Consider the following 13,266-nt stretch of genomic DNA (forward strand, 5'->3'; position numbering starts at 1 on the left):
GAAGACTCACAGTCCTAAAAAAACTGAAATCAGGACTATCACCCTTGCTTGCCTGATTTGTCTTTAGAAGACCTGGATCAGTGAGTGTGTTTAAGCTGATGTCTGCCCTCACAGTGCCCTATCCACCAGACTACATGACACTATGATGGAAGATTCACTGCTCTTCCTGAAAATGAGACAGGGGAGAACACAGGTAACAAAGGCAGACAAATAAAAATGCTTTAGATTCATAGAATATAAAACCATGAATCCGTACTATATCCATTTTCTTCTCTGCATTATGGAGTTACTGTGATTTATAAGAACACTGACGTGGTTCTTCAAGCAAGCAAGCTGTATCAACAGCAATCTTTCAAGTCCCCATTCTTCTGTCTGAAAAGGATTTTTAAGGGAAATTCTTATTTTAAATTAGGATAAAGCCATCATGGAGGAAGGCTGTGACAGTTTCACTGCTTAAATGGTTTATGAGCATGTTTTACTTACTCCTCAGTGGGAGAAAAAGCTGTCATAGATTACTAAATAAACCTTAGCAAACTATAAACTTATGAAGAACAAGACAGGCTAATCCTCCGAGATTATATTGATTCATACTGAGTACATTCCCTAGATGAAAGTCAGAAAGAAGACAGAAAGTAGACAGTGAAGACTTTATATGGATTTGACATGGGAGTAAAACTGTTTCACTAGAGGTTTACAAAGAAATTTCTACTGTTTTCTTGTTTATGCTACAAAGAGCCAGAAAGTTAAGTCAAAACTTACTGACAGAGAAAAACATGATCATATATAGGAATATTCTATTTCATATTCAGAAGGTAGAAAAAGTCTTTGTTGCACAGTTGGGGTTGGACTCGATGATCTCTGGAGGTCCCTTCCAACCCCTACAATTCTGTGATTCTGTGATAATTCCAAGGAAAGGATTCAACAACTTCAGGATAGCAAAATTCAAATATTGTGTTTTAATAAAAGAAACAGTACAAAGAAATGGTGATCTTGATTCTGAATTAAATTTAAATTAAGTTAAATTGATTGAGAATTGTGTAGCCCTCTGCTCATAGTGTTGCCTACAGCATACCCTTTCACTTTAAGATGTCCATTTCCAGAAAACTTACAGTACTTTTTGGGTTGAGTTACGTACAATTTTGTAAACAGCTACTGTTGGTCTGAACTGAATTGCAGGCAGCATTGTTGGGTAGAATCATAGAATGGTTTGAGTCAGAAGGGGCATTTAAAGGCCATCTGGTCCAACCCCCCTGAAATGAACAGGGACACCTACAGCTCCATCAGGTACTCAGAGTCCCGTCCAGCCTGACCTTGAGTGTCTCCAGGGATGGAGCATCCACCACATCTCTGGACAACCTGTGCCAGTGCCTCACAATCGTTATTGTAAAAAACCTTCTTCCTTATATCCAGTTTAAATCTCCTCTCTTTTAGTTTGAAACCATCTACCACTGTCCTGTCACAACAGACCCTGCTAAAGAGTGTTCCCTTCTTTCTCACAGCCTCTCCTCCAGGGGTAGGTGACATAACAGCTACAATTGATCTGAAAGCATGGAAATGGATCCCTTAAGTTGTTCACACTTCAGAATACAAGTTTGCTGTTGCTGTTGTCTTTGTCTAAAGGTGATAAAGCTTCTTTCCCTTCAAGAGTTTCTTTTCTATTTTCTCCCTAGTTTTTATTTGTAGTTTTGGCACAAAGTGAAGGAAATGGTGGGGCTTTTCAGAAATGCATAACAGCTTTACCTTTTGATCTGGATGCTTTTTCTTGCTGCAAAAGTTATTCTCTGTAACTTTCTTTGATGAACCTACAAGAACATATCTTCTGACAGAAGTTTCAGCAGTGGATTTTAGAGGGCACTAGGTACATTTCTGACTGGACTGAATTGAATGGAAACACTCATGCTGGTGTTCTGAGGGCTAGAATTGAATTTATTGTATTTATTTTCCCAGAATCTTTTACAACAAAGCCTGAAATCGTTAGTTTCTCTCTTTCTCTCTCTCTCTCTTTTTAGGAGCACGGGGGAACAGATTTAGTGATCTCTTTCTGTTGAACTCAAAGTTGATTCTTGTCCTTTCTTGTCCTTAACACATTTCTACAGACAGTACAAAATAGAAAATTCTCCCTTTCTCCTACCAGTAGCACTTCATACCTCTTGTCATATATATTGCATTGCAGAGGTAAGAAAGGGCATGAAACATGACATGTTTGCCTGACTGGAGGCAACAGACTCTTGTTGTGCTCTAATATTCTCCTGGTTTAGTTGCCAAGGTTGAGATAGTGACGAACTTCAAAATGTCACAGAAAGGTGCACTGTAAGTTGGGTGTATTCATCCTTCTGTATAAAGGATCAGTTTCAGATATCCATGAGAGCTTTGCCACCTACAATATACTTACATTTGGAATTTTTTTTTTTTTTTCTCCATAAAGCTGAGGAACAGCCTTTCAGAGGTCAGCTGGGGAAGATTTTGCTTCTGTTAGCTCTGTGTTGTTTTGTGTCATAATGGCTCACCAACTGTACCATCATATTTTTTACTTCAAGATGGGTTCTAAGAAGACTTCTGCCCAGATAAGGCAGCTGTTTCACTGATTTTTATAGTGCCAGAAAAAAAAGGGAGTGCCCCCCACTCCCTTTTTTATTTCACATAGAAAGGCAATTATGCTTTTAACAAAGAACACATAAAAAAACAGGTGTAGGTATAAACCAAATTCATAGAAACCATCCAGTGGAGTTTCATCCTCAGACCAGTTTACCAGCATCAACTAATTAATCCTTGTGATGTTGAAATTAGTTACTGTGAATCAAGACAAATTAATTGCCTGAAACTGTGCTGAGAATGTTGTTTCCCTATGCTGATATTTGTTATATGTGCCTTGAAATGTCAGGGAGAGTCATTACCATTGAGACTGCATAAGTAACCTTTTCTGGTACAGGATAAAGAAAATGGAGGCTATAAAGACAGTCAAGTCCTCCACCGAGCTGACTAATGCACTGCTTGCTTATTCCTCATGATCGTAAATTAACCCTATAGAAAATCATTTCAAATCTGGATTGAGGAAATTAAAAACTTTACATAGCACATACACAGTCAATCTCCTTGTTTTCATCTCTATTAGACTGAATACATTTGATCCTGCTTCTGACAACTGCAAACTAACAGATTTCAATACAAAAAAATAAAAACTACTTTAAACCAAAGGGACAGATTTCTCAGCTATAAATTTTCTTTACTGATAACTTCTTAATTCTGTAAAATCAGATTCTTACAGTAGAAAATGACTTTACAATTGTATTGTTTGGAAACAAAAAAACTATTCAGACATATGCCCAGTATTCCAGTATTCAGCAATCTCTGATTGCTGATCCAACCACCTGGACCCTAGAGGGAATGGCTTCAAGTTGCGCCAGGAGAGATTCAGGATGGATGTTAGGAAATTATTCTTCACCAAAAGAGTAGTCAGGTGCTGGAATTGGGCTGCCTGGGGACACAGTGGAGTCCTCGGCCATGGAGGTGAACACGAAACAAGATATTGTACCAATGGCCATGCTTTAGTGGGGAAATACTGGTGATTAGTGGATGGTTGGACTGGATGATCTTGGAGATCTTTTCTAACCTTGATGGTTCTATGATTCTTTGATTCTAATATAAATTCAAGAAATAGAAGTAGTTAGATGGATGACATGAGTGTCCAAAACATTCAGAACTCCTTTCCACTTAAACATGTATTACTGCCTTTGTGTTTTCTTTCAGTACAAAGCATCTTTGTTTACAGCCAATATGTTTTCTTAGCAAAAGTTTCCATGTCCTATAATTTACATTAAGACCCTAATTTACAGGCTTAGATGACAGGAAAGGGCTGAAGACTTGTGTTGCCTCATGCATAAGATTAGGTAGTTTTGTCAGTGCATCTTCTTTTGCCTCAAAGTCCAACAAATGGAACTGTGTCTATTGAGGAATAAATTCTGTACTTAGTTGCTTGGCTGATCTGTATGATGCAAATCCTGTTAAGCTATTTCACTCACACCCTTTGAATTTGGCATTTAGCCTTTTTCTCAAATCATGGCTGTGGGCTGTGTCTGTATGAGTCAGGAGAAGCCAGACAAAAGCAGAACTAGGTCACCCACTTGCTTCCCTTCTGTCATGCTGAAAACTTACAAATTATTCTGGATTGGCAAGAAGTCTCCAAGCTTTATGACGATGAACTGGTGATCTTTTAAGCTGCTGACCATGCTTGGAACATGGGATATGTGGGCTGATGTACGCCCTATTAGCCAGGTTCCAGTTGGGCAGGAAGCTGTGCTGACACATCTAATGTCTAGGTTGTTAGAATGTTGAAAAAGGACATATCCAAAATGTTGGTATTACTGTGTATGTGAGTGATTTTTGTTTGAGGAGCTGACCAACCTCCAGCAGATTATTTGTTGGAATATTATTCACTGCTTGGCACTTATGTGAGAGCCCTATATTTAGGGCTCCCTGGTACCTGAGCCCAAGCAAAAACCTCTTATTTCTCCTTAGAAAAAGAATTTTTTTCTTTTCATCCTCCTACCCACCTCCCCCCCTCCATAAATAACAGTTTTCTCTGTCAGAATCCCAAGGACAACAAGGGACAAATAGCTATGCTATAATTGATGGCTCAGTTAACTGCTATAATGTATTGAGTATAGGCAAAGCAATATAATGAATAATTGGGAAACTCAGTCTGCCACTTAAGTACAGAATGATTGAAATACAGTGGAATTTTACTACTTCTTTCCAATGCAAACAATTAATAATGATTTTATTTACATAAATAGGAGAAAAAAAATACCCAATTATATATTCAAATGTGTGAATCAGGAAATTTGCAATAACAGTATGACTCAGCTTCATTTAGCAAGCTATGCTGAAAAAAAAAAGGAAGAAGAGCCAGCCAGCCTGTTATGCTTTATTTCTGATGGTCACTTGCATTTGGGCAAAGAAAACCAAACTGGGACAGAAACAGTGAAAAAGATAAATGCTTGAGTCATCTCTTATCTTCCAAAAAATGAAATGAACGTATGCTTTCAGAGGTGCCAGTGGTGAAATTCAGACACTGTTTATGCAAATGTCACTGCTCAGTTTGTCAGCCTCTTTCAAAAATCGGTGCAGCTTAGAGGTTTCTGTTTGATAGCAGAAGCAGCTCGCAGCCCCGCAGCCCAATCAACGTAGATGACCACCGCTCCTCCTGGCTCTGAATGAAGCTAACTGGAGACACCTGAGCTGGTCAGGATTTTGTCCAGGCTTGCTTCAGTTTTTTTGGAGCTTTGTTTTCCTGCAGCACCGTAATTCTCTTGCTGAAGGCCTCTGAATGGTGGCAACTCACAACAGTTAACAGTCTTTCACCCCCACCCCAGGCTTAAACTGCTGGACTCAAAGGTAAGCGCAATGTAAAATGCCTTCTCTAAATTTTTTATTTATTCACTTAAATTCTGTTTTTAAGGTCTATTATTCAACAAAAAGATGGATATGCTTTTGTTTTGAATCTTGCTGATGTTGTGCATTTCTGGAAAATCAGTCTCGTGGTGTATTAGCAGATAGTCAGCAATCCCTAGAACAATCAATACCTGCATTTGATTGTTAATAGATTAGTTAACTAAATAAACACATTAGTTATTTAAAGCCCTTCTCTCCCTTGAAGTCCTGAAGCAATATCCTTTAAAAAAACATCCAAATTTAGCAGAGGACTTCAATGAAATCTGAATTGTTGCCATTAAGAACGAATAGAAAAAGGAATGAGCTTGTAAGCTCGTACCTAAATTGTGGATATGAAGGAAAGGTGGTGAACAGGCATTGGGAAGGAGAGTAGGCTGAGAGCACAGCACTTTCCTCCATTAGATATAACCCAGTGAGTACAGAATATCTGTCATTCCTCTGATGTCCGCTTGGCGGCTGTGAACTGTTTCCCTTTCTGATCTGCATTTCTTGTGGATATAGTTGTTGGAAATATCCAAGTAATGTTTGTCAGGACGATATCTCTGATACAAGCAGATTTTATTCGCGATTGCAATGGCGGGCGTCCCGCAAGCAGGAGCGCACCTATGGACACAACATGACGGCCTTTAGAATCCTGTTTTCTCCCCCTTGCCTCCCCTTTCCCCAATGGCTGGGTACTCCAGGTTCACAATCTTATCAGAAGGTTGACATTTGCTATTTACTTGTTAATTTATTTGTTGTCTGGTGTCAGTCAGTAGTCATCCTGTTGATTCCAAGATGTCTCGGTGCTCTCCTTGTATTGATACGGTGATTTTCTTTAAAGTCATCGTTAAACAGAGAGCACTGGGGGATGAAGTCAGGCCTTCCGATGTCTCTTCAGGCACTTCCTCGGTCATGCCATGACTTGTTCTCTGCTTTGATCTCGTGCAGGATATTCTTGCAGTGTGTATGACAGAATATACATCTATACACCTATATACAGAGTGTGCGTTCCTGGGAAGGTTCGTCTATACGATAAGTGATGTAAACTTATCAGAGATCTTCCCCAAGTGAAGTAGAAGGACTCCCAAAAAGAACTATGACAGCAGAGATCATGAAATAAAAATAATATTATCGAATTCTAATGTAGAAACAACATTTGTTTCCCACATAGTTAACTGCTTTTTCATTTCTATTTTAGTTTTTTAATTTTTTTCCAAGTGTAAAAAATATGTCACCAGATGAGTCCTGCATGTGCCTTAAAGCTCATTTGAATGGAATAGAACTTCAGGTAGCTGAGATACAAACATCTACACCTGAGCTCATTATCCAGGGATGCCTTAATAACCAGCAGAGAGAAATCGACCCTAGACAGCACAGACTGTTTGACTTATTTTAGACATCTACTTTAGAGTGAACTGAGCCATGCTCTACAAATTTCCACTTTTCTTCATTCCTTATAAAGCAGATTCCACTGGCTTAAGTGGAAGTGGGGACAGTTACTGCTTAAAAGATAGGAATGTTTGTGTTGCGATGGGGTCCATCTGATCCAGTCTATAGCAGTGACTTGAAGTAGATGTTTAGGAAAGCAGAATAGCAGCTCAAGAATCTATTATTCTTTCTCCTGGTGCTCTTCCAGTATTCAGGCATTTTCTCTCCAGGAATTTCCTGAGATGGGTATAGTTTCTACATATTCAAAATCTGAGAATAGATTCATCTTCTATGAACTATAAACAGCGATTCCTTGTGTCTAAGAAGGCCAATGGTATTTTGAGGTGCATTAAAGAGTGTGGCCATCAGGTCTCCATCCACACTGCACTGGTGAGGCCACATCTGGAGTACTTTGTCCAGTTCTCGGCTCCTCAGTTCAAGAAAAGAAAGGACAAGGGGCGCTGTGTACAGACTGGATCATGAGAAAAAACTTATTTACTGTGAAAGACACAGCACTAGAAAGGGCTGCTCAGAGAGGTGGTGGAATCTCCTCTGGAAATACTCAAAACCTGCCTGGATGTTTTCCTTTACAACCAGCTGCAGGGAACCTGCTTTAGCAGGAGGTTGGACTAGATAATCTCCAGAGGTCCCTTCCAAGCCCTGTGATTCTGTGGACTTTCCCACTTTCTCCCTAAACTTATAATACTGTATGGCTGATTTTTTTTTTTTTCTTTTTTTTTTCTTCCCTTTTTCTCCTTACGTTTCAAAAAGACTCAGCCAATCTCAGTCACCTAAAAGGTGCATGGTCTAACCTAGTACTGTAGGACTTCTTCCCCAGTAGCAGTAGAAAATCAGTTTATGCCACCTCATGTGCCTTTGGATGCAATAAATCAGCTTCTGGATGTATGCTTCCATCCACTAGTAGAGAAGGAGGATGCTCACACAGAAGTGGGGATTGTGTCCCCAGGATAAAACATAATAATACATTTCTGTGCGTGTGTCTGCATGTGAAGTAGGCATTGATGAGTGTGATGTCACAGCCATTTGAACCCAGGGAGCAACCGACCTTTTCCTAGAGAGGCATTTGCACCTGGCCAAGTGAATATTGTTGTAGGGCTTAATTCAAGTGCCTGAACATAGCTGTCTTGTACTATCTGAGACACCTTAGGCTATACATGACATCCACACAAGTTTGATGGATGTTTCAAGTCTTGCAGAAGCCGATGTCCTTCTGGGCTGGCAGACAGCTAGAGGCACGAGGGATAACCCCATGTCTAAAATGCTGGCAATATCCTACTGTTAACATATCATTACAAAGTTCTGCTCAATTTTGAAAACCAGATGAGCTCGTTCTTAGACAAAAGCTGTATAATAAATAACTTAGTTTAATATATTTATATAAATGAAAGTTGAGATGCTGCAAAAAACAGCATGTAGAGTAGGATAAAAATACAGCAGTTTTTTTAAGTAAGATGGAGGTAAGAGAGAAACTATTACACTGATGGACATTGAACAGTGAACATAGGCATTTTACAGAATCATAGAATGGCTTAGATTGGAAGGGACCTTGAAGATCATTGTGCTCCAACCCCTTGCTATAGACAGGTTTGCCTCCCAACAGGTAAGGCAGCCCAGGGCCCCATTCAACCTGGCCATGAATGCCTTCAGAGATGCAGCATCTACAATTTCTCTGGATAGCCTGTGCCAGTACCTCACCACCCTCTGAGTAAAGAATTTTTTCCTAACATTTAAATTTTCCTAACGTAAATTTCCCCTCTTTCAGTTTAAAGCCATTCTTCCTTGTCCTATGACAGTCAGAGCGTGTAAAAAGTCGATCTCCCTCTTGTTTATAAGCATCCTTCAACTACTGGAAGGCAGCAATGATGTCTCCTCAGATCCTTCTCCAGGCAGAACAAGCCCAGTGCCCTCAGCCTTTTTTCATAAGAGAGGTGCTCCAGCCCTCTGATCTTCATTGCTCTCCTCAGGATCCACTGCAACAGCTCTGCATCGTTCTTGTGCTGGGGCCCCAGGCTTGGATGCAGTACTCCATACGGGGCCTTAAAGAGCAGAGCTTATGTGCACAATCGCCTCCTTCTCTCTGCTGCTGCCTAGTATCCAATAATGGGAGACTGCAATAAAAAGATAAGCTATGTTGCTATTTCTCACCCTTCTCTCCGTAGATGTAGTAAATGCTTAATCCATATTGAAATTTTAATGGGTATGGGAAAATAGAAAAGGATACAGCATGGTTGTAGCAGGATATACTGTCAAGAGGTTATTATAAAAGAGAAGTAATGAAGAACAGTGAAAACAAATGAAAGGATTTGAGATACATAAATTAGATTAGATGTGATTAAAAAAAAGTCAATATGGAGTTCAGAATGGATCTTTACACTCCCATGCTAACAAATTCACTTTAGTTGTGAACTGAGATATATTGCAATACGCTGTGCCTGCATTATTTGATTGGAGGAATCATTAGTACCTTGGCATTCAGATAAAATCTGGGCCAATATTGCAATGTTTGGGGGGAAAAAACTGCAGAAAGAAAAACACTTTTCCCAGTGTTTGCAACTGTACCCAATTAAAGAAGTGCCTTTTTGTGGAAGTTAAACCAGATTGTAATGAAATTCAATTATGCACACTGCATGAGGAGATGATTGTGCTGCAGTGAATTTGTAGAAAGTATGGAATGGTGGAGCTAGCATGGGAGAATGCCAAAGCAGCTCACAGTTCCTTTCCAGGTCCCCACTTCTACAGGAATTAGTACTTTATTCCTTGCTAGTCTCCAAATCTCTACAATCCTCAATGTTCCCCAGCCTCTTTTGCATATGTTTATATTAGGCAACAGAATTATATTCTGTTTATGTAGGCATTGAATTCTAAGTCATGGCTACTATATTTCCTGGTCACCTTCATTTTACCCAATGGAATGAAGAAATGTTCAAATACTTGAGCCAGCCGAGGTGGAAAAGACAAAATAGCAAAAATCCACTTTCCACTCAATGGCTTTATCCAATCCAATCTTTTCTTCACATGCTTATAGGCCTTGGCTGTCCTCACAGCACAGCTGTTTCAACAGAGCTATATTGTAGGTACCTTAAGTAGATTCAGTGTGCAGCAATAGAAGTAGCTTCTTTGATTGCATGGTTTTAAGGGGATGATGTTAACAGTTCCACACCACGAAATAGCTTTATTAAATTGATGGATCTTCACCTATGCCACTACACAGTCACCTGGAAGTCTGTGAAAATGTATGGATTTCTTCCAAGCATAGTATAGCATAGTATAATGATGGTGTTGCTCTAAACATCTGAACATCTATACTGGTGTCAGTCCTCAGCAGAGTCAGAACTGACAAGATGAGGTTCATCAGACTAGTATCAAAGAAGACATCTCTATCCCAGCTAGATAGCATGAGCTTCCTTTATCATGAAACTGAAGGGTCATCAGTAGAGCTGATGGAGCCTAAAAGTGATTTATTTTACTGTGAAGTTTACATATTTGAGTGAATGAGCTATGCTTTTTGTTTTCCTTTTTTTCCTCCGTAATGGAGTAAGGAGTATCTGACAATATGATGCCATGATTTGATGATAAGGCGATACAAACAAAAGTAGGTTTACGTTTATCTCCCCAATTATATACTGCTGATTTTGTACTAAGGAATGTATCTTCATTTTGTGTCCTTATGCAGTTTCTCCACAGACTAAAGGTAATTTAATCACTATGAAAATGAACAACGTTTTCACCCAGAACTTAGTTCTGTTTGTTTGTTACCTATTTCCTTGCTTAATACTTCTTTCTTTGTGTCCATCCAGAGAAAACAAAACAAAACAAAAAAGTAGATGCAACAAATGGTCTCTTTATCATGATGTGAACCCTAAACAGAACAGAATTTTTACTTCATCTCTTCATTAGTTTAGCAGATTGAATTTACAGTGTGTAGTCAGTGGGAACAATTTTATATTCCCCTAAAAGGGCTTGTGTTTTGTGATCTTCAGGCAGTCTACTACTGCATCCATCAGAATAATGGTGTAAGTGGAAAGATTATGTTATCTTGTACTGTATGGTATTCCAGAGTTTCATTTTATGTTTACAGTCTTTTTTCTTTTTTTCTTTTTTTTTTTTTTTTCTTTTCACTCTGCTTTCCTTATTTGAAAAAGTAGGGTTTCTGTTTGCATTCAAGTTCTTGAAGGCAATTTGAATTGTCAGATTTCACTCAGAGCCCACCCTGCTCCTTCCCTATGGACTGGGAAACATTAGAATGCAGGCAGATACTGACTTCAGATGGCCGCTCAGTGTCCTTAACAACCTCCAACAGACTTTGAAAGTGAAATGACATGGAAGAAGGATGGAATACCCACCAAAGGTCACATGAAATCTTGATCAGATGCACCTTATTTCTGTGGCCAACTAATTAGGTGATATGTATTCAAGTTTGAAAGGTACATAGGGACGCAGTACGTTTGAAATGCAAGGAGGAGAAGGTGGTAGAATAATCAATATAGATATTTGTACTCTGCAATCAATGTAAGTTGTACTTTTAAATCAGTATAACATTGATTCCTTGGTTGCTTTTTTCCTAAAAAAGAAAACATGTATGAGACACATTTAAAAGAAAAGGCTGCATAATTTGACTTTTCATTCTATTTTTACTTGCTGTCTGGTGAGCAAGCTGCTCTGAGAAATCCTTATCTGTAATATGGAGAAACATTCCTGGAGCACTTTGATCTGTGTACACTATTTTTTACCCACCTCTAACAGACCTAAACGACATGAGTCATCAATTATTGTTCAAAATCCAATCTATTAGTGCAGGAAATGAATTTGTTTGGCTATAGCTGTGTAAGTCTTTGGAAAACTTTTTAATATGGTAGATGTTACGCAAGTGGCTCTGTTTTCTAAATGCGTTACTGTGTTTAGAGCTTTTAAAAACCAATCTGTCAATAATGTAAAGACAGCACATATACCTCAGTGGTCTTTCTGTCATCCTTAAATTCCTCCTTAATCTTCTCATTTGAATTTCTTCTGTTACATCTAGCCTAATGGTATCATTTGGGTGCATACTTCTTTTGACTTGGTTATTTCCTATTCAGAAGGGAATACTTAGCAGAAAACTGTGTCCTTAGTTTCATGCTGTCATCACTTGCTTGGGCTAATGTCTTGGCCTTTCTGCAATCGACTGTTTTTGTTTGTTATCCAGGGTTCTCCACTTGTTTTTCAATAGATGATAAAGTGTACTTATAGTCTTCAACTTTTTTTCCCCCAGGCCTTCAGTGTGGTATAACCCCTTAAGTGTTTGTTCTGTTTATTGTGTAATACTACGCATAACAAAAACTGTTGCAGAGAGAGTGGGAATTAATAAGGAATAATAGGCTTAATTTAATTGCCCCAGTGAATACTAGAGTTCAAAGGAGATTTATGCTAATGACAGATACGATGAAACACTGTTGTAGATTGCCTAAAGAGTCTGAGAAACTCCCATTACTTGAGCTTTGTAGAACAGATTAAACAACAATCTAACAGACATGCCATGACCACGTTTGATCCCTTCTTTGGGTGAAAGAATGACCTTTCAGGAGACTTCTGATTCCGTGAAAAGGGCTTGAAGATACTTGGTGAGTGCTCACTTGATGGGAATGGAGTCTGCTCAGGAGGCTGCCAGCACGCTCTGGGATCAAACTCTTTGTTCAAAGAAGTTTTACAGCTGACTAGCGGATCTCATTAAGGTGATGTCTGAAGCCTCCTATGCCCTGACATACTTCTCAACCCTGTAGATCAGAGGCAAGTGCTGATTTATAATTTCAAGTTGCAGATTTTTTTGCTAATTGCTCATCAGAGAACATCTGCCTCACAGCTTGAATCTGAGTATCGTAAAGTTTGAATTAAAGAACACTCTTCCTCTCCTTTTTCTCCAAGATGGGAAACACTTGGCCTCTGTGATCATTTTAGTTAGTTATTTATTTTGTGCTGATAGAAAAATGGCTATAGTTATTTATTTTTATTAGAAGAAAAATGGCCACAGTGTCATTATAAATAGAAGAAGCAGCTAGATCTACTGTCAGTGAAATAGAAAGTTTGGGCTCCAAGTCTAAATGAAGCACACTGGAGAGAGCGTGTGGACAAGATCTGATGAAATTGCAAGTTAGTACTGAATGGAACTAAAATGAGAAGCTGAAGAGAAAACTGCTTCTTTTTTTTTTTTTTCCACTCCAACTACTAGCACAGATAAGGTGCAAAAAGTACATTACAATGTCATCCTATTTCCCAATGGGAGGGTAGTACAGAAAAATCAATCTTGGAGTCAATTTTCTTTGGGAACGTAATACAGTGGCTTTTTTCTGAGAAATCTCAGAATGTCTGTGAAGTTCACTAGCATTGCAAAGAGGTGCAAATATAATGAAA

At 38.9% G+C, this 13,266-nt stretch overlaps 1 long non-coding RNA gene across 1 annotated transcript in view; it reads left to right on the forward strand.

The window, feature by feature from the left end:
• Nucleotides 1–5,118: 5,118 nt before the first annotated feature.
• Nucleotides 5,119–13,266, forward strand: part of LOC125692081 (uncharacterized) — an 89,835-nt gene continuing 81,687 nt past the window's right edge. Inside the window, exon 1 of the long non-coding RNA XR_007376439.1 lies at nucleotides 5,119–5,394. This is a non-coding gene — a long non-coding RNA (uncharacterized LOC125692081). The remainder of the gene's footprint in view (nucleotides 5,395–13,266) is intronic.

This window comes from Lagopus muta, chromosome 4, assembly GCF_023343835.1.
Source record: "Lagopus muta isolate bLagMut1 chromosome 4, bLagMut1 primary, whole genome shotgun sequence".
Lineage (NCBI taxonomy): Eukaryota > Metazoa > Chordata > Aves > Galliformes > Phasianidae > Lagopus > Lagopus muta.